The sequence below is a fragment of the Saimiri boliviensis genome, chromosome 1 (assembly GCF_048565385.1).
Source record: "Saimiri boliviensis isolate mSaiBol1 chromosome 1, mSaiBol1.pri, whole genome shotgun sequence".
Taxonomy (NCBI): domain Eukaryota; kingdom Metazoa; phylum Chordata; class Mammalia; order Primates; family Cebidae; genus Saimiri; species Saimiri boliviensis.
In genome coordinates, this window is record NC_133449.1 from 58,804,321 (window position 1) to 58,827,751 (window position 23,431).

At 36.7% G+C, this 23,431-nt stretch overlaps 1 non-coding gene across 1 annotated transcript; it reads left to right on the plus strand.

The window, feature by feature from the left end:
• The first annotated feature begins 1,948 nt into the window (after nucleotides 1-1,948).
• LOC120362211 (U7 small nuclear RNA) lies at nucleotides 1,949-2,008 on the plus strand. Its single transcript, XR_005578173.1, has one exon. It is a non-coding gene; the product is annotated as a U7 small nuclear RNA (small nuclear RNA).
• Nucleotides 2,009-23,431: the final 21,423 nt, after the last annotated feature.

Consider the following 23,431-nt stretch of genomic DNA (forward strand, 5'->3'; position numbering starts at 1 on the left):
GTCACAAACCTTTCCAGAAGGCCAAAGATTTACATAGCTTGTAATGACTGAATGGATCGAATGCAACTGGCTCTTACCCTGGGGCATTAGGACAGTGGAGTAAATACTAGAAATTGTAAAAGAAGTTTCCCCAGATAAGTCTGTTTGCCCCCACCCCCATTAGCAAAACCTTTGATCATTTGTGCATACTTAACTACCTTCTCCTCAGGAGGTTGGCAGAAATTAATTACCTTCTAATGCTGTTTATTTAAAGACCCTTGTTTTTTTTTTAAAATAAAAGCCTGGAGTAGGGGCTACTTGAGGCCAGTGGCTGCTATCTCTTTACAGCACTCTCCTCCATGGTCTGTAAGTGGACACAGACACCCCAGCCCACTTGTAAACTGAATACTTTGTGTGAGTGAATTTATTGCTGTTGAGTCAGGGTCTGCAGGACAGACCCCCACAGTGGGTTCTGGCTCAGATGCTGCATAACATCATTTTCATCACATTTATTTGGCAAAAATGCTACAAAGCCTGCCAAAACTCAAGGTCCCACTCAATGGGAACATCTGTAGAGAATTTGAGACCATTTTAAAACACACAGGTTTAAAAGTTTATACTATAGAATTTTATAAATTTACCAAGCAATTATTATATTTATGGGTGATATAGTATATATTATTTGTGAGGATATGTATGAATGTATGATAACTCATTGAGCCAGTGTTTTTAACAATATACTTATTCTATTTTGTTTCATTACTCCTTGTTTTTGATCCTGAGGCCCCTTTCATAGTCTATATGTCTAATAGACTTATGAGGTTTATGATCAATTCCCTTACCATTCTTAGAATATGGAATTTATTAGTCATAAAACTAGCCTTAGATTATAACTCAGGGGTGAGAAAAATTTATTTGGTTGCCCTCAATTTTATTAAACAAAATAGAGGGATGAGAAAGAGTGTAGTTACTCAGAAATAACTTCCACATTTGAAGAACCTCGATTAACCATATTGGCTTTTTTCCTAAATTTTATATATATGTAATACTAGTTGTATTGGTTATCAATGTTATCAACTCTAAAAAAACACACGCCTGAGTTCAAACATGACTCTTCAAAAATAGATAAATAGAGTTATATCAAACTAAAAACCTTATGCACAGCAAAGGAAATACTCAAGAGAGTATAGAGGAATGGGAGATATGTTTGCAAACTATATATCTGGTAAAGGGAATTATATATATATATATATAAATATATATATGAATATACATATATATATATGAATTCTGCTCAATAATAAGGAAACATTCTGATTAAAATAGGCAAGGAACTTCAATAGATATGTCTGAAAAGAAGACATACAAGTGGCCAATAGTTTTATGAAAAATTGTTCAACATCACTAATCATTAGAGAAATACAAATTAAAGTTGCAATGAGATATCACGTCACACCTGTTAGAACAGCTATTATCAAAAATATGAAAAATGACAAGTGTTGGTGAGAATGTAGAGATAAAGGAACTCTTGCACGCTGTTGGTGGAAAGGAAAATTACTATAATCACTATTTTAAACAGTATGGCAGTTCCTCAAAAAATTAAAAATAGAACTACTATGTGACCCAGCAATTCCACCTTGGGGTACATATCCAAAGAAGTGAAAAGAATATATCAAAGACATATTTGCATCCTCATGTTTATTGCAGCACTATTTCCAGCAACTAACATTCAAAATCAATCTAAGTGTCTGTTAATGAGTGACCAAATAAAGGAAATGGAGTATATATACATAGTGCAATACTATTCAGCCATAAAAAGGAAGATTAAGAAAATTTCAACATTTGCAACAACCTAAATGAACCTAGAGGACATTACATTAAGTTAAATAAGCCAGGCACAAAAAGATAAATACTGTATGATCTTACTTGTTTGTAAACTCTAAAAGAGTCAAAGTCATAAAAACAGAATAAGAGTTCACAGCTCTTTTCCAATTTGTCTAGCAGATTTTCCATTTTTTCCCAAATCCATCCCCCCGCCCCCTGGCCACCCCTGTGAAAAAGCATATGACAGCAATGACAATAAAACACCTCCCAAAACAGAGAGTAAAACTGTGGTTACCAGAGGTTGGGGGACGAAGGATTGGGAAAAATAACCTTGGCTCTGACACTTGTTAGCTGAAAGACTTAAGACAAATTAAGAGTTTTTAGTTTTAGTCTCATGGTTTGTAAAACATATTTGATAAAAATATTCCAAAGTGTTATTATAAGAATTAAATAAAACATACTAAAAGAGTAGTTGTCCTAAAGTAACCACCTAAATGGAAGCTGCTACTATCATCACTAATGCTCATTTCCTTTTCATGCCATGCTTTCATTAATGGAAGAGGTGGCTCATATCCATGCCTTCTAATTCCTTCACCAGCCAGTTTGTCCTTCTCAGCTTATTCTTTGTGTTCTCTGTGAAAATCACTTTCTCAAATTTCACCACATGTCAAAGGTCTAAGGCTGTCTAAGGCTGAACTTTGGGCATGGGGGAAGTGGATGTTTTAGAATCTCAAGCCATATGCTATCTTAATGGAAGAAGATGGGAAAGATTCTCAAAGGCAGGCAGAGATGCCAGGTTAGAATAGGAAATATCCACTGACAGCAGGATGGAACTGAATAGTTCTGAGTCTGAGAAGTCAGTTACCTGTGATGATAGTCTGGAAAGTCCAGACAAAAACTCAAAGACCAAAATATGAAGTCAGGAGTTAGTGCAGAAAGAACAAAGATATAGCAGTGTGCCAGTGGATTAAAATAGACTCAGGACAAATGACATCCTGAACACTACATTTTGCACACAAAACTCTACACATACACATTTTGGCATATTTCTCTTAGGCTGGGAGCATTTCCTTAAGGTACCAGGATACAGATAGATACAACCCTTTGTCAGGCTTTTCTGTTCGTGTAGGTAAGACTATACTGTTCTGTGTTTCCTCAGTGGAAAGCTGTCTTTTAGTCTGGGATATACCTGGAAAATCCACTGACTACCTGGTGTATCCTTAGATCCAGAATCCTCCTATTTCACAATGGCATGAGTTGAGGAAGGTTTATTTTGCCTTCCTCCTCCTCCTTCTTCTTTATTGCTAGTGGGCACTGTGGAGAGGGTAAGAGCATGATAAGTAACCTACAGGATGGATAAGTAGGATATTGTGTGTATATTGTAGGTACGTGGGAATAATGCATGTACTATTTATGTATATGTGTGTGAGGTTGCACATGGGGAGAGGAAAAAAAAAAACAGACAGTAAGAGTTGTGATTTCTCATCTTAGTTCTTGGAATTAGCCAAAAATCTGCTCCCCCAAATGTGGTTTGAAGGCAGCCTCACCTTACTACTTACCAGAATTATCCCCACAATGTATGTTACATACAACTCCTGGTTGCAAAATGAGATTGACATAAAATAATCATGTAGCCTTTTAGTATAAAGTCTAAGAATCTCCAGTGGTGAGTAAGTAGTTTTGCAATGTCAGCAACTCTAATCCACTGTCATATTACTTCTTCACATTAGGTAACATTTGCAATACGGTTCCCACTAGTTTTACCAACTTGACTGTCCTGAGGTAGCTGGAGGTCAGGGTTTTATATTAGAATGGAATAAATAAATGAGTCCAGGGCTGAACACCGACTACTATAGTGAAAAGACACTGACTACTATATGTGCAAGCTGTGAAAGATGGTATGGTACAAAAAAAAAGTCCTGTAAATAAAGATGGGATTCTTAGCTCAGAGTGCTTACCTTGCTGAAATTATGGAAGTAAGGATATATCAGAGAGATGGTACATGATATTGATATAGGATAAACAACGGAAAAATTTATTGCAGTATGGGTTAGTGGAGTGCATACTTTAGAGAAAACACTCAGACACTGAGTTATGACTGTGTTTCCTCTGCCCGAAAGGTTGGTATGTGATTTTTCCTATAGCCCCAAGATTTTACCCTTGGCCAAATCCTTCTTGCAACATTGACTCAAAAATTTTATAAAAGGATACCAGATTTAAAATAAATGAGACCCTGACCAAGGTGACTATGCAATGGATAAGCACCTTTACCTCCTTGTCAACATGATTTATTGAGTAATCAGTAACTGATATTGATGATATTCAGCTGCTCTAAGACAGCTGCATAAGACTATGCATCAGTAGGATGCCCTTGAGGAGATAAGTGACTAGAAAGGTAGAAAAACCGAAAAGACCCCAGAATTTAAATTTTCCCAGAGTGAGGTGGTCCATAGTAGCTCAGCCTTTTCTTTCATGCCCATTGTGGGATCTGAATGTGGAGGAATTTTTGGACCTTGGAAGCTGTGCTTTGAAGTCAAATTGAGTAGCCCTGCATGTTGCATTGTGGTCCCATATGTATCCTTTATGAAAGCTAAATAAAGTTGGCTCTGGGTATAGCTTTTTCTGTCTTGTGAGTTTGACTGTTACTCTGAACTCCAGGCTGCTGCTGCTGTTCAAGCTGAGAGCTTCAGATGCCATGATTCTTTTTGACTAGGAATTGGTTGTTAAAGCCTTTGGACTCTGTAAAGTATCAATGACCTTTCTTGTAATGCCTTTGTCAATTCTAGTTTGCATCCCTCTTGATATTTTTGCCTCATGTTGAATTTAACCACCCTTCTTCTTTGGGTCTCTTTTCTCCTTCAATTCTATGACATCGTTCTTGATCTTCTTTTAAAAAGATGACACCACCTCTGTTGAGAATGCCTGCTCTTTCAGTATTCTTCTGAGGCGTAACCCTCTATGTCTTTTTACCTCCTGGCTGCCAAAGACAGATGACCCATCCACAATGCTTGTGTAAGTTTTTTATTGTTATGTAACAAATTACCACAACTTAGCAGCATAAAACAACATCCATTTATTATCAAACAGTTTCCATAATTCAGGAGTCTGGGAACAGCATAACTGGGTACTCTCACAAAGTTAAAAGAAGATGGGGAGGGATCCCAAGAAGGCCAAATAAGAGGCAGCTCCCAGCGAGAGAGACGCAGAAGCCAAGTGGTCTCCACAATTCCAAATGAGATACCAGGTTCATTTTGTGGGTCTGGTTGGACAGTGGGTATAAACCAAATGGGGCAAGTTGTGGCAATGCAGGGCACTGCCTCACCCAGGAGGTGCATGCAAACAACCAGAGGACCAGGGGATCTCCCCATCTGGGACTTCGGTTTGGATACAATGCTCTGCCCAAGCCCTCTACCACACACAGAACAGGAGATCTTTGCTGGGCTGAAAAGCCTCAGCGAGCTGCCTGAACAGGGCACAACAGCAACTTTGGCCAGAGCTGGAGCTGTCAGCATAGATCTAGGCAGAAGCACTGGCTGACGTGAAAGCCAGAAAGCTGGCTGGATGGAGCCATCCACCCCCAAGAAAGAAGGGGAACTGAAAACAGGGAAACAGCTCAAATGGCAGGACAGGCTCCCCCACCCACCGCACAAAGCCCATCAGGCTAAAAAGCTCTCACTCCAGAGTTTTGCACTCAGAACATCAGTTAGAGAGGGACCAGGAAAGATTGAGCTCGGCAGGGGGAAGGGCAGCCACCATTGCAGAAGCCGGCTTAATTTTCCTGAGTAAATAAAACACACAGCAGCTCCATTAAATCTATGGCAGCCCAGAAGTGCCTGCGCAGGCAGACAAAGGAAAGGCCACCTCCGCAAGCAGCTACCTGAGATCAAAACTATATAAATCCAAGGAGAAGGGAAGAAACCAGCGCAAGAAGAATGAAACCATCAAAAACTAGAATACCTCTCCCCCACCATGAGTTCACGACTCCTCTCTAGCAAGGGAACAAAGCTGGACAGAAAACAAATTTGATGAATTGACAGACGCAGGCTTCAGGAAGTGAGTAATAACAAACTTCTCTGAGTTAAAGGAACGTGTTCTATCCCAATGCAAAGAAACTAAAAACCCTGAAAAAAGGTTAGATGAAATGCTAACTAGAATAACCAGCTTGGAGAAGAACATAAACGACTTGACGGAGCTGAAATACACAGCACAAGAACTTCGAGGAGCATACACAAGTTTCAATATCTGAACAGATCAAGCAGAAGAAAGGACATCAGAGAGTGAAGATCAACTCAATGAAATGAGAAGGCAAGAAAAGAAAACAAAGAATGAGAAGAAATGAACAAAGTCTTCAAGAAATATGGAATTACATGAAAAGACCTAATCTACACTTGATTAGTGTACCGGAATATGATGGGGAGAATGAATCTAAGCTGGAAAACATGCTTCGGGATATTAGCCAGGAGAACATACCCAATCTATCAAGGCAGGACAACATTCAAATACAGGAAACACAGAGAACACCACAACAATATTTTTCTAGATAAGCAACCCCAAGGCACATAATCGTCAGATTCATCAGGGTTGAAACGAAGGAAAAAACACTAAGGGCAGCCAGAGAGAGAGGTTGAGTCACCTACGAAGGGCAGCACATCAGATTGACAGCGGATCTCTCAGCAGAAAGACTGCAAGCCAGAAGAGAGTGGGGGCCAATATTCAACATACTTAAAGAAAAGAACTCTCAAACCAGAATTTAATATTCACCAACTAATCTTCATAAGTGATGGAGAAATAAAATTCTTTATGGACAAGCAATTGCTGTGAGATTTTGTCACTACCAGACCTGTCCTACAAGAGCTCCTGAAGGAAGTACTAAAGACAGAAAGGAGAAACCAGTACCAGCCACTGCAAAAAAGAACCAAATGGTAAAGACCAATGACACAATGAAGAAATTATGCCAACCAAAGGACAAAACAACCAACCAGTAATAAAATGGCAGGATCAAATTCACACATAACAATATTAACATAAATTGTAAATGGACTAAATGCCCCAATCAAAAGACACAGACTGGTAAATGGGATAAAAAGCCATGAACCATTGGTGTGCTGTATTAGGAGACCCATTTCACATGCAAAGACACACATAGACTCAAAATAAAAGGGTGGAAAAAGATTTACCAAGCAAATGGAGAGCAAAAAAAGCAGGGGTGGCAATCCTAGTCTCTGGTAAAAAAAAATCAAAAGAGACAAAGAAGGGCATTGCATAATGGTAAAAGTATCAATACAACAAGAAGAGCTAACTATTATAAATGTATATGCACCCACTGTAGGAGCACCCAGATATATAAAGCAAGTCCTTAATGACCTACAAAGAGACTTAGACCTTGTACAATAATAGTGGGAGACTTTAACACTCTACTGTCAATATTAGACAGATCAATGGGACAGAAAACCAACAAGGAAATCCAGGCCTGGAACGCAGATCTGGATCAAGTGAACTTAATAGACATTTATAGAACTCTTAACCCCAAATCCACAGAATATACATTCTTCTCAGCAGTATGTCACACTTACTCTAAAATTGACCACATAATTGGAAGTAAATCACTCCTCAGCAAATGCAAAAGAAAGGAAATCATAACAAACAGTCTCTCAGACCACAGTGCAATCAAATTAGAACTCAGGATTAAGAAACTAACTCAAAACCACACAACTTCATGGAAAATGAACAACTGACTCCTGAATGTCGACTGGATAAGCAATGAAATGAAGGCAGAAATAAAGATGTTTTTCGAAACCAACGAGAATCAAGACACAACATACCAGAATCTCTGGAACACATTTAAAGCAGTGTCTAGAGGAAAATTTGTAGCAATAAATGCCCATATGAAGGGCAAGGAAAAGTCTAAAATTGACACCCCATCATCAAAATTGAAAGAGTTAGAGGAGCAAGATCAAAAAAACTCAAAAGCTAGCAGAATACAAGAAATAACTAAGATCAGAGCAGAAATGAAAGAGATAGAGGCACAAAAAACCCTTCAAAAAATAAACAAATCCAGGAGCTTGTTTTTGAAAAGATCAACAAAACAGATAGACCACTAGCTAGACTATTAAAAAAGAAAAGAGAGAAGAATCAAATAGATGCAATAAAAAACTATAAAGGGGACATCAACACCAATTCCACAGAAGTACAAACTACCATCAGTGATTACTATAAACAACTCTATGCACACAAGCCACTAAATCTGGAAGAAATGAATAAATTCCTGGACACTTGCACTATCCCAAGACTAAACCACGAAGAAGTTGAAACCCTGAATAGACCAATAACAAGGACTGAAGTTGAGGCAACAATTAATTGCCTAGCAACCAGAAAAAGTCCAGGTCCAGATGGATTTACAGCCAAATTCTACCAGACGTACAAAGAGGAGCTGGTACCATTCCTTCTGAAAGTATTCCAAACAATACAAAAAGAGGGAATCCTCCTAAACTCATTTTATGAGACCAACATCATCCTAATACCAGCACTGAGCAGAGACACAACAAAAAAGAAATTTTCTGGCCAATATCTATGATGAACACTTACACAAAAATCTTCAATAAAATACTGACAAATAATACAACAGCAAATCAAAAAGCTCATTCATAATGTCAAGTAGGCTTCATCCCAGGGATGCAAGGCTTGTTCAACATACACAAGTCAATACATGTAATCCATCACATAAACAGAAACAAAGACAAAAACCACATGACTATCTCAATAGATGCAGAGAAAGCCTTTGACAAAATTCAACAGTTCTTTATGCTAAAAACCCTCAATAAACTAAGTATCAATGGTACGTATCACAAAATAATAAAAGCTATTTGTGATAAACCCACAGCCAATATCATACTGAATGTGCACAAACTAGAAGCATTCCCTTTGAAATCTGGCACAAGACAAGGATGCACAAGAAAAAGAAACAAGGGGTTTTCGATTAGGAAAAAAAGGAAGCCAAATTGTCTCTATTTGCAGATGATGTGATTGTATATTTAGAAGACCCCATTGTCTCAGCCCAAAATCTCCTGTAACTGATCAGCAACTTCAGCAGAGTTTCAGCATACAAAATCAATGTGCAGAAATCACAAGTATTTCTATACACCGATAACAGAGAGCCAAATCAAAAGTGAGCTCCCATTTACAATTGCTACAAAGAGAATAAAATACCTAGGAATACAACTAGCAAAAGATGTAAGGAACCTCTTCAAGAACTACAAACCACTGCTCAATGAAATAAGAGAGAACATAAACAGATAGAAAAATATTCCATGCTCATGGTTGGGAAGAATCAGCATCATGAAAATGGCCATACTGCCCAAAGTAATGTATAGATTCGATGCTATCACCATCAAGCTACCAATGACTTTCTTCACAGAACTAGAAAAAACCACTTCAAACTTCATATGGAAACAAATGAGAACATGCATAACCAAAACAATCCTAAACAAAAAGAACAAAACTGGAGGCATCATGCTGCCTGACTTCACAGTATACTACAAGGCCACAGTAATCAAAATAGCATGCTACTGGTACCAAAACAGAGACATAGACCAATGGAACAGAACAGAGCCCTCAGAAGCAACACCACACATCTACAATCATCTGATCTTTGACAAGCCTGAGAAAAACCAGCAATGGGGAAAGGATGCCCTGTTTAAAATAAATGGTGGTGGGAAAACTGGCTAGCAGTGTGCAGAAAGCAGAAACTGGACCCCTTCCTGACACCTTACACTAAAATTAACTCCAGATGGATTAAGGATCTAAACACAAGACCTAACACCATAAAAACCCTAGAAGAAAACTAAGGCAAAACCATTCAGGCCAATATCCATGATGAACACAGATGCAAAAATCTTCAATAAAATACTGGCAAACCGATTGCATCAGCACATCAAAAAGCTTATCCACCATGATCAAGTAGGTTTCATCCCGGGGATACAAGGCTGGTTCAACATCCGCAAGTCTATAAATGTAATTCACCACATAAACAGAACCAAAGACAAAACCCACATGATTATCTCAACAGATGCAGAGAAGGCCTTTGACAAAATTCAATAGCGCTAGGGGAAGAACACTGCTGGGTGGGGAGGGTTAGGAGGGATAAGGAGGGGAGAAATAACAGATGTGGGTGATGGGGGATGAAGGCAGCAAACAACCTTGCCATGTGTGTACCTCTGCAACAATCCTGTATGATCTGCACATGTACTCCGGAACCTAAAGTACAACAACAACAACAAGAACAACAAAAACTCTACATTTTAAATGAAATTCATAAAATTTTATTATCTAGTTTTTTAGTTTTTGTTCTTTGTATGAAGACATTTCCCATCCTTAGATGCAATAATGTTTTGTTTATTTATGCATTAGTTTTTATTATATCTTTCCTTCTGATTTGTTTGGGTTGAATTTTCCTTTTTTTTTTTTTTGTTAAAGTGAAATATTAGGTTATTAATTTTAGATTTTTCTTCTTTTCAAATATAGACATTCATAGATATAAATTTCGTCTAAGTGCTGCTTTGGATGCATCCCAGAACTTTTAGTATGCTGTAGTTTTATTTTTATTCATCTCCAAATATTTAATCATATAAGCAGTTTATTCTATGATCCATTATTTAACAGTGTGCTATGTAATTTCCACATCTTTTTGAATTTTCTTCTATGATTGACTTCTAATTTCATTTTTGATAAGATAGAATACTTTTTGGGAAGTTTAATCATTATAAAGTTTTACTGAGGCCTGTTCTATGGTCTCTATATGGTTTAAGTTGAATAATATTCCAAGTGCATTGAGAAAAACGTATAGTAGTCTGCCTATCCAGTTTTGCTCTCTGAAGTTTCAATTACCTGTGGTGCCATGTGATATTTAGAGAGACAGGGAGAGAGAGAAAGAGAGAGAGACACACATCATATTTATGTAACTTTCACTATAATATGTTGTTATAATTGTTCTATTTTATTCATAATCTTTTACTATGCCTAATTTATAAATTAAACTTCATCCTAGGCATGTGCATATAGGATAAAAACACACTATATATGTCAGTACTATTATCAGTTTCAGGTATCCAATGGGAGTCTTGAGACATATCCCCTGCAGATAAAGGGGACTACTGCATATTTTGCAGTTATTGGGTAGAATGTTTTACATCTCTCTATGAGATTTATATTAATATTTAGTTTACAATGTTGTTCAACTTTTCCACATCTTTGCTGATCTTCTGCCTAGTTATTCTACCCATTATTGAAAGTAAAGTACTGAGGTCTCCAGCTATTGTTATTTGTCTATGTCTTCTTGCAGTTCTGTCAGTTTTTTCTTACGGCATTTTTAGACATTTTTGCTAGGTGTATATCCATTTATAATTTTCATGTCTTAAATTATCAATTATTTTATTATTATAAGATGTTCTTTTTGCCTCTAGTAACAATTTGTCTTAAAGTATATTTTGTCTGATGTTATTATAGCCACTCCATGACTATCTGGGTACTATTGAATGATCTATCTTTTTTCCTAACATTTTAGTTTTAACCTTTTCGTGTCTCTGAATTTAAAGCTTTTCTCTTGAGGACAGCATAAAACATACATTTGGTATGTGCTTCTTTTTAATTCTTAAAAGGTATTTATTTTATCAATATATACCTTTGAATAAAGTGCTAATTTACTTTTAACTTAATTACGGATAGGGTAGTCATTATGTCTGTTGTTTTATTTGTTTGTTTTCTATGGCTTACATCTGTGTTCCTTTTTTTTTTTTTTTTTTAGTTTTTCTATTTTATCATTACTGACTTGTTTTCTGTTAAGTATTTTCTGGTATACTGTTTGAATTTCCCTGTGATTTATTTTAACATTTGTTCTTGAACTGTTTTCTTAGTGATTTCCCTTGGGATTACAATTTACATCTAACTTAAAGCAATGCACTTTGGACTAATAACAATTTAATTTATAATAAATAGTATACAAATATTTGCTCTGACATAACTCTCATGGTGTCTTTGTACTATTTTCATACAAAGGAAATCTTTATGCATTATAAGTCCTTCTTCATAACTGACAATTATCAAGTTGTGTATCTGTCTCATACTGCATAGGAGAATAAAGGTGTTTTCAACAAAAATATATTACTTTTATTTTTGCTTTTAATAGTGTTTATTTTATCCTTTAAAATTAAAAAAAATTGTGGGTATATAGTAAGTGTATATATTTATGGGGTACAAAAGAAGTTTTGATACAGGCATATACACTGGATGAAATAAGCGCATTATGGGGAATGGCATATCCATCCCTGGAGTATTCATTTTGCTTTATATGGATTCAAGTTGCTGTTTAGTGTCCTTTCATATTAACCATAGGGATCTCCTTTAATATTTCTTGTACTACAAGATAAATTCTAAGTGATAAATTCTTTCAGTTTTATCTGTATCTTAATTTCTCTATTATTTTTGGAAAAATAGTTTTGCTAGACACAGAAGTCTTAGTTGATAGTGTTTTTCTTTTCATGATTTCTGATGATAAATCTTTTGTTAATCTTACTGAGTATTGATTACACATGATGAGTTGCTTTTCTCATGCTGCTTTCAATGGTCTTCATCTTTTAACAGTTTGACTATGTGTCTCAGTGTGAATCTCCTTAATTTATTCTACTTGGTGTTCATTGAACTAATTGGATATGTAGATTCATGTTTGTCATAAAATTTGGTAAGGTTTTGACCATTATGTCTTCAAAATTTTTTTATACCTTTTTTCTCTCTCCCCTCATTCCAGCATTCTGAATATGTATAAAATAGCATGCCTGATGAAATGCTACAGATTTCTGAAGCTCTACTTGTTTATTTTTCTTACTTTTTTCTTTTTGACCTTCAGACTATATAATCTCAATTGATCTGACTTCAAGTTAACTGATTTTATTTTATTTTCAACAGTTCAAATCTGCTGGTAAACTGCTCTAGTGAATTTTTTCATTTCAGTAATTGTACTTTTTAACTTTCCATTTTATTATTTTAAATAATTTCTAACTCTTTATTGATATTCTCTATATAGTAGGTATGAGAGGAAAATACATCTTGGGACCCCAAAATCACTAAGCCAAAGGGGAAAGTCAAGCTGGGAGCTGCTTAGGGAAAACCTGCCTCCCATTCTATTGCTAAAAAAGATAGCTACTAAGATAAGAAAGCTGCATACCTCCCCCACAAGGAATTTCCTTGTGGACGACAGACAATCAGAACTGAAAGTCATCCCTCTTCTCACTAAGATAAATGAGATAAATGCATATCTGACTGCCCCCTTAGGAAAGGCTAATCAGAAACTCAAAAGAATGCAACCATTTGTCTCTTCCTTACTTATGACGTGGAAGCCCCCTCCCTGCTTTGAGTTGTCCTGCCTTTCTGGACCAAACCAATGTATATCTTACATACATTGACTGATGTCTCCTGTCTCCCTAAACTGTGCTCTAACCACCTTGGCCACATGTAATGAGGACCTCCTGAGGCTATGTCATGGGTGCACATCCTTAACTTTGCAAAATAAACTTCCTAAATTGACTACCTGTTTCAGATATTTGGGGATTCACATAGGGAATCATTCTCATTCCCTTCTTTACTTCTTTACACAAGGTTTCCAGTAGTTATTTGAATATACTTCTAATAGTGAATGTCAGTTCTTTAGTAAGGCTGACATGTAGGTTTTCTCAGGGACCAGTTTTTATTGACTTTTTTCATATGTATAGGCCTATTTTCTTGTTTCTTTGAGTGTCTCATCTTTATTATTGAAAACTGGACATTTAAAATGATATAATTTTTAAGTTATAATAACAAAAGAAGATTATCAGCCCCACACACCTGGGTTTGTTGTTGTTGCTGTTTGTTTGTTTACTGACTTATCTGGACTATTATGTAAAGTCCAAATTCTTGGTTGTATGTGGTCTGTGAAATTTCTATTTGGTTACCTTCTTGGTCAGCTAATGATTGGTTAGAGATCATCTTAATGCTTTGAACCAATGTGTATTGGGTACATTTCAATGCTTTGGTAGGCAGTTTAAAACCCCGCCTTAGACTTGTCTTTATTGCTGCCTAGAGCCTTAAGGTCTGACAACAATGATTTGTCTTCTCAAATCTTACCTGGCACAGGCCATGTGCACAGCATACATGAATGATTTCTAATTCTCAGGAATATGTGAAAGCTTTACTAAGTTTCCTATGGATATCTCATTTTCAAGTGTTTTTTTTTTTTTTTTTTTTTTTTTTCTCTTATCCTGAATTGGTAATGTTATATTAGGCAGCTATAATGTTAACCAGTTAACCAGTTGTCATTATTTTTTTTCTGTAAATGCCCTTCTAGTATGGTTGTTTATACTAAGTAATCTCTGAGTCTGGTCAAATAAAGACAAATCTTGAAGATGAAGTTTTCAGTGAGTTGTCATAAATAGTGGCCATTCTTTGAGAATGAGGCATGTGATGGGCTACAAATCAGTGCTACCCCTTCCAATGGCTTGTAGTCTATCACAGTTGCAAGAATGTTGGTTTTCAAGGTCACTACAGAGCTGGAAAGGGAGATAAAACTTGGAAATGCTAAATTGTTACAAAGCTTACTGTTTTTACAAGATTCAAGTTTTTTTTTTTTTAACTAAACACTTCTCAGAAGTAAACTTTTGCATACTTTCCAGAATTTTTAAAAAGTTGATTTTGACAGGATTTTAGAGACCAATATCCTTGTTATTGTTATGAAAGGGTAGATTTTCAGAGGCCTTTGTTCTTCCATTCCAGGAGTTGAAACTGATTCTTATCTTTTTCTTTAGAAAGTTTTCTAGTGCCATTCAGAGGTGGCTAGGCTACTTCTCAATTCTTATAATTAGCATTATTGTTGTAGTAATGTATCGCAGCTACCATCCAGTCTCCAGGAGCTGTGGTTCTCTGTATTGTCCTCATATTGGCAGCATCAAAAGTAGCTAAAATTTTGTTAAAATGGAAACTCCTGGGGCCCAACCCAGATCTAGTGAATTAAAAACTCAGGTGATTTTACACTGTAGACTACAGGCATAAGTTATTTCTGAAGTTTGTCTGAACTTGGAAAGGATTTGAAAGTAGCATAAATTTGAAAAATCATTATTTACAAGGTAGGTGGTTCATGTAAAGAATATCTGGTCTTGGAAGTCAAAGGTTATTGCTAGGAAAAGGCATACAGACAAATCAGAGTTGACTACAGTTCACCCATATCCCATTAGGACTAGTTTTCAGCTCCAGGCCTGCTTATTTCCCAAATCTTCTGTATAATTATATCAGCATAGTTTTACTCTTTCCTACCTATGTTCTCTTAACCTTATTTTCATAAAATACCATAGATAATTGTCTTTCTACAATTAATTTGGATAAGAGATGGAGATTCAGAACCAAGAGAATTTTAACTAGAAGCTTTCTGGTTCTTTAGTTAGCGCCAGTGGCATTATATATCCACTCATCATCTATTTATTCATTCGTTTGTTCCACAAGTTCTCACTGAATAAGAAGATGGAGAATTCTGGACCTAGCTCCAAAGGCAGATGAAGGTACTAGGAAGATACTCAAAGTCTGAGAAACACAATGAGACACTGTATTCACAAGAAACTATACAAAATATAACAACAAAATAACCAGACTTGGTGGCACTTGTCTTAGTTACTCAGGAGGCTGAGGTGGAAAGAGCTTGAGCCCAGGAATTTGAGGTTAGAGTGATCTATGATAATGCCACTGCACTCCAGACTGGACAACCAAGTGAGACCTTGTCTCTAAAAAAATAAAAAATAAAAATGAAAAAAATTAGCAAACAGACTTGAGAGCCAGTTGCTTAGAGATGAACTTGAAAGAGTGAAGACTTCTCTGGAAAAGAGAAGTAAAACCAAAAGGTATAAAGAATGAATCTTGAGGAATTCTCAGAGTTAAAAGGATAGAAAGAGCTATTATTTAAAAACAAAAATCCACTTGATTGTTAATGGGATATTTCTTGTGAAAGATATACCATGCAGAAGTGAGAAAATTTGGCTTCCTCAAAGAATGCTGATTTTCTCAAATTGTTGTCCTTGGCTGGAAAGGGAAGGGTGGGTATATGAAGAGAAGGTGATTGAAGGGTATAAAAATACACTTAGAAGAAATACACTCTAATATTTGATAGTGTAGTGGGGAAATTATAGTTAATAATAATTTTTGTATATTTCAAAATAATTAGATGGGAATTAGAATGTTTCCAACACAAAGAAAAGATAAGCTATTGAGGCAATAAATATTCCAACTACCCTTACATAATCATTATACATTGTATACATGTATCAAAATATCACATGTATCCCAAAATATGTACAACTCTAATACATTAATAAAAATATATAGTCCCTGAACCAGCAGTGTCAGCATACCCGGGAACCTTTTAGAAATACGAGACCTCACCTCACCTACTGGATCGGAAATCTGGGAGTGAGTCCCAGAAATCTGTTTTTTGACAAGCTTTCCAGGTGATTCTGATGTACACTTAAGCTTGAGAGCCACTACTGTAACAAATTACATCCTGTGGTCCACAGAGGTAATTCATGGGGATTCTTATATTCTTGTGGAGAGTAACATGCTGATTAGGGAAGAGATTATGTTTTTGCTCAGTTTAATGGCTTGTTTTGAATGTTCTCTCTATTTATTAATTGCAGAGAAAAGTATCAACCTAAACTCAGGGTTTTGCCGGGCAGAAATTTGGTAGAATATATATTATTATTAGAAAGCATAACATCAGAAAAGCCTTAAAACATATGAAGGGCTTCTTAAGTAAGTCTTGAATTATTGTAAATGAGATCAATCCGTGTTGAGGTTTCAACTAGAAAAATATATAATTTTGAATTGGGTTGGAATATAGTCACACCTAATCTTCTGTGTCCAAAATCTCCTTCTTCAATGAGCAAGAAAAAGAAATGAAGCTCATTTGAATGTCCCGAAAGTCTTGTGAGAAACTCAATAATAAAAGAAAAATTCAATGTAATCCCAGCACTTTGGGAGGCCAAAGCAGGCAGATTTCCTGAGGTCAGGATTCTCAAGACCAGCCTGGTCAACATGGTGAAATCCTGTCTCTACTACAAACATAAAAATCAGCCAGGCCTGGTGGCAGGTGTGTGTAATCCTATGTACTTGGGAGGCTGAGACAGGAGAATCATTTGAACCTGGGAGGCAGAGGTTGCAGTGAGCCAAGACGTCGCCATTGCACTCCAGCCTGGGAGACAAGAAACTCCATCTCAAAAAAAAAAAAAAAAAAAGAAGAAAAAGAAAAAGAAAAAGAAAAATTCAATTATGTATTGAACTTGCTAAGGCAGAAAAAACCTTGGACATATTAGAATTATACCAAAAAATAAAACAACAAACTCTTCTTGTCTGGTAAAACGAGAATTCCTGCATGTATACACCACGTTTTAGAAAACAGAAAACACATAATGCTATGTAAGACTGTTAACGTGAAGTACAGTAACTCCCAGTTAAATTAATGGCTATGGTTAAGTGAGTGCCTACTATGTGCTAGTCTTTGTGTTAAGTTTGTTACTTTTTACATGGAAGCCTGTCAAGAGGCCTGTTATAATTTCTGTTTTACAGATGGCATTCCAGCTTGGATGACAAGCAAGACACTGTCTCAAAAAATCAAAATAAAAAAAGTAAAACATATCATGCTCTTGATTCCATCTTATAAGAAATCCTGTGAGAATAAATTTCTAAGTCCTCAGAGAGGAATGCTTCAAACCTTCTGGAGCTGATGAAACTTTCTTTCTCGATACATTTATTATTACTAATCACATAGCTAAAAATAGGAAATGGACTTCTCTCTAGATGCACCAAGAGTCTTATTCCTGGGGTACATTTGGAGTGTTAATGGAAAAGTCAGAGAGTATAGATTAAATTTTCATAGTGTACTAAGGAAACATTAGAAAATTTTCTCTCCTGAACGTTATTTCTGGCATCTTACATGAAAATATTATCAATATTATCTCTACAAAGAAAGACCTTGGGAAAGGTGCCTTAGAGATGAAGTACTTAGGACATAGCATTGTGGTAACCTTAGCTACCATTCTGTAATTTGGGAGTTAGAGTACCTATCTTGAAGGGTGGTTGTGAATATTACACTAGGCTGCACAGGTAAAACCCTTAGCACTGAGTCTATCACAGAGTCATATCATTGTCATCACTGTCATTCTCATCTTCATCATGGGTTTGCACAAACCCAAACAGCCTTCACACATGGCCCACAGCGATCTTCCCTCATTCACAGTGGTCAATGTAACCTCTTACTAAATAAGTGATAGTGTCTATTTGGACTGGGATAGGATCCTCAGGACCCATAAATAAGGCCCAACAGTTTCATTTGGCCTTTTTTTTTTTTTTTTTTTGCTTTTAGCAAAAAAAAAAGTTAAAAAGTAAAACAAAAGCTCTTTTGCTGTCAGATATTTGATGAACTATGTAATTCAGGCTTTGGCCGAAGGGGCAAGATACATGTGCTACTGAGTGCCACTGTGTTTAGAAATTGATGTCCTGTAGAGTCAGAAAGGTACTCGTAAGTGAGGTCAGAGATCTGATTTACCAATGTATGCCTTTGGGAAGAGGGTATTTTGATCTTAGTGTCCTGTGTTAACTCTACGTCCAGGTTTATTTTTCAAAACCAACACAATCTTAGTACCTCAGACACTTTCCAAAGTACTCATTCCTTCTTTCTCCCTCTTTTGTTATTTTTGATTAAGTTTCTGTTACATAGTTACTATCCAATCAATAAACATTAGCAGTTGATGCAAGATACAGACTAGGCGGAGGTGGTGCCAGGAGCAGTTCCTACACCTGAGGCTCCCCTTCAGGTCACACTGAATGAGCACAGAAGAAACTCAGTGATTGTCAAGAAATGAAAACAAACAAACAAACACAAACAAAAATGGTGTCCAGAGTCTGGCCTTGAGTACAGATTTAGTGCATGTAAAAGCCTCTCTCTCCCACTGAACTCCCCATTGATGAGTGTACGTGACTGCTCATCCCCCATGTTAATCACGAGTACAAAGCTGTGTGCCTGTATCTAGAGGCCACAATGGGAAGAGGCACTAAGATAATGGGATTCCTGTTAGCAATTGAACTAAATGACTCAGGTCAGTGGCCTCTTTGTTAGAGCTGGGGCCAGGAGGAGCTGAATGACCCTGAACAGGGAAGGTGGCGTCTGGGAGTCTAGGCAGCCCTGTAGGGTTGGACAGACATCAGGGAATTGAAGCCGATCCCGCAGGAAGCCAGGCTTTTGGGTCATTCGAACCTATTTCTGATGTAAAACTATTAGTTCTTGATTGGAGCTATGATGGAGAATAGGGGTGAGCTGAATTTTAGTAGCACAGGAAACCTGCAAGGTATGTCCCCATTGCTGCTTGTGACCTCCAGCCAATTGTAGGAAATTCAGAGCTTCGGAGAGCAGCTTCCTTTTTTTATTTTTTCAGTGAGCATCTTCTTTTATCCCACTGCTACTGATGTGCATATTTTATATGTCTGGAGGAACTTAGTCTAGATGAGTGGCTGGGAAACTTGCTACAAAGGGCCAGATGGTAAATATTTTAGGCTGTGTGGTTATATAGTCTCTGCCACAATGACTCCAGTCTGCCAGTGTAGTGTGACAGAAGCCATCGGCAAAACATAAACAAATGAGTGAGGCTGTGTTTGAATTATACTTTATTTATAAAAGCTGGCAGTAGCTGGAATTTGGCCCACAGAGCACAGTTTGCAGACCTTTGCTCTAGACACTGGTTTTGCTTACCAAGCTTTTTTCTACTAACAGTAATAGAGGACCAACAGGTAAATCCATGGTGCTTTTTGACGTTGATGCAGCCACCTGGTGTTCTAGTCTCGTGAGTGGCCTCCTTTGATGTACCTGAGTAAGGATGGAGTGGTGCCTGAGGCAAAGCTGTGATCAGTACCAACTTTCTACTGGTCCCAACCTTAAAGGAGAATTTTCTTCAGTGAATTTTTGGCTTAAGAATGAGGTTTCTCCAAGTGTTGACCATATCCTTATCCAAATCTCCCTTCAAAAGTCAGGTAAGAATTTTCATGAAGCCACTTAAAGGAGTACTGAGGTTGTGCCAGTTGCATTCACAAAGGTGACAAAAAGATGGAGTATATTCAGAGTTGATAACTTCAGCTAACTGGAGATTCCATGACATGCCATTTAACTAAAAGCTATTTAGTTGAAAGAAGTGATTTCTATTACTGATGATTTCATCCTTCAGAAGATTATAAAAATAAGGTTCTACTGCATAGGATATCATTAGGAGTAATAAGGAAAAAACAAGTTGGAGATGTAAAATGACAGGAATGTTGGGGAGGAATGATGATATCATTGGAGATTTCCATTATGTCTATGAATTGTTGAGTAGAGGCAAAAAAAAAAAAAAAAAAAAAGCCAGAGGAAATAGATTCTTTCCTAAAAAAGAAAAATGTAAAAATAGGAATTTGTGGGGAAAAAAAGATAAAAAAGATTTTTGTTTTTCATGCCTTAGGCCAGAAAATTAGCAAAATCCTGGCCTGACATTTGATTAAATGATGAAAATGACTCATAATAAGATCTTACTTTCTTCCAGATAGATCACACAGGTAAACTAAAATAGTGACTCAAAAAATAGTAACCATGGATTTCAGACAAAACAGTGATCCTTTTCTCAGGTTTTACTCGTCTTCTGCTTTAATGTATTTTTGAGATTTTCTTGAAGATCCTGTGCCTTGAGGATATTTGTTAAAAGAACATGGTTTTAAGCCTCACACCAGTGTTACTGAGTTAGAATTTCTAGGTATGAGCACTAGGGTATCTGTGATATTAATGGACATTAGGATTAGTAAATCTCAGTCATACTGAAGTTTGAGAAGCATCAGCAATCCCATCCTGTTGGCCAAAAGCTTCTCTCATTCATTGGGCAAGTATTTGGAAAAGATATTATTATAGATTGACTTGTCTCCTCACAAAATTCATTCTGTTGGAGCTCTCATTTCAATATTAGTGTATCCTTGAAATAGGTAATTGAAGTTAAATGAGGTCATGAAGGGTGGGGCCCTAATCTAATCTGACTGCTATTCTTAGAAGAAGAAATCTGGACACACACAGAGACACCAGGGAAGTGAGTGCACAGAGGAATTACTATGTGTGAGGATGCAGCAAGATGGCCATCTGAAAGCCAGGAAGAGAGCCCTCAGGAGAAACCAACCTTTTGGACATGTTGATCTAGGGCTTCCAGGCTTTACAACTGTGAAAGATAAAATTTTGTTGTTTAAACTACCTCATCATGTGGTATTTTTATGGCAGCCCTGGCAAACTAATATGAAGGATAATCAGATTGTTGGGGTTTGAAATCCACCAGCTGAACTCCACCACTGTATAACATTGAAAAAAGTATTTGTCTAAGACTCACTTTCTTCATCTGTAAAATCAAGATAATGACAGTATTCACTTTGCCAGTTTATTGAGATGGCTAAATGAAATGCAGGTGACCCTGGAACAATGCAGGGGTTAGGGGTGCCATCTCCCATACAGTTGAAAATCCACACAGAATTTTTGACTCCCACAGCCTCCTGTTGACTGGAAGCCTTACCAATAACATAAGCAGTCAATTAACACATATTTTGTGTGTATACTGTATTCTTAGTTACTAGTAGTATATACTATAGTATATACCATATTCTTACAATAAAGTAAGAGAAAAGTTATTAAGAAAATTAAGAAAGAGAAAATATATTTACTATTCATTAAATGGAAGTGGATCATCATAAAGGTCTTTATCTTTGTTGTCTTCATGTTGAGTAGGCAGAGGAGGAGAAGGAAGTGGGGTATGTCTTGCTGTATTTGGGTGGCAGAGGTGGAATAAAATCCATGTGTAAGTGAACTCACAATATTCAAACTCAGGTTGCTCAAGGCTCAACTGTAATCCATTTTAGGGACTCAGAAAATGCTTGCATAAGTGAAGTTCATGATGCTGGGTGCACCTTTTGCAGCATCCGGAGGAAGGCAGAGGAATGGGGAAAGTAGGCAATGGTGAATACCAAAGTGGGGATCAGAACCTCCTCCCTCCTTGACTTTGCTTTTCTAATTTCCTCTCTTTTTTCTAATTTTTAGTCACCAATTTCATCTCTGGACCCCTTCTTAAGAACTTCTATCTTTTTCATTGACTAAATAATCAATTAATGAATTCAATCACACATTCTTTAATTTATTCTTTGAGCAGAGTGGTTGAGCACCAGTTTTTTTTGGAGAGCACAGGGGTAGAGTAGGATCATGGTTTCACTCCTTGAGACATAACACAGGTGATATTTCTGCACTAACATTTATGGTTTAGAAGGATCCATGATGTACATTTTCAAGTTTGGATGCAACAACCATCCTGGAAGATAGATCAAATAGGCATCATTCTTATTTCCATATGTGGAAACCAAGGCTAGTTACTGCAGAGCTACTAGCTGGGGTTGCTTGAGTGGAAACTTACTCTGACACCACTGAACAATGTTGAAGTGTTACTTAGTGCAACCACGTCAAGCTGTGTGTGACAAGTTCTGTAAGAAAACTGTTGACTCAGTATTGGAGCTTCAGGTGGAAAAAATTCATGTCTGGATGAAGTAAGAAAGGCATAATGGAGGAGGTGGGATTAAAACTGAAATTTGAAGAAAGAGAAGAAAACTCTTAACTTTGTTTTCTTAATATGAAAAAGAGAAATCCCCTAAATCTGGGGTTTGAAGTAAATTCCTATGTCACAAACAGTAGATGTGGTATGCTTCAGATCATCTATCTCATTGCTAATAAATAAATGAAATTCAATATAATTATCTGCCGGGTTCTGTTTAGCTGTTTGTTTATTGCTATTTAAGCAATCAAGTTTTAATAAAACATGGGAAGAGAAATGCAAAGTGCTGCCAAAAGAGATAAATCAAATGTAATGAGTTTCCAAATACACACCTTTTATTCAGGCCCCCACCAGGCTTTCTCTCGGGTCCCTGTCAATGTGAAGAATGGGGAATGACCAAGTTGATGAAGATACTCAGAAGGCAGAGAGAAACAGGAGCACTTCCAAGAGTTGAGAGAGAAAGAATGGTTTTGCTGATGGCTGATACAATTAGACTTTTATATATTTTAAAGGAGTAGGTGCTGCTTCCTAGAATGCTTATTCTGAAGTCATCATAAAAATAATTAGCCACTTTACATAATCATTATCAGTTGATGATATAATTGTGTAGTAATAGAAAGCATACCATTGATTATTATACCGCAGATTAATAAAAACACATTTTACTCTAAATTAGTCTCATTCAAAGCAGAAAAGAATAGAAAACACAGAGCTCAACCATGATGCAATGTTAGAAACCTCGATGACACTTTTTCTTTGATGTTTGTTTAAAAATCCCAAGCCAATTCATTCACGTTATGTAAGTTATGAGGACAGACTGAGATCAGCTTCCGCATTTTCTGTGCATGGCACACACGTAACTTGGGGAGAATACAAAACTTCTATTGAATAAATTGGCCCTTGTTTATTCTCTGTTGAACTGAAAATGACAATAATTCACCATTGGCAAAACATATACTTATTCGGCACAAATATTT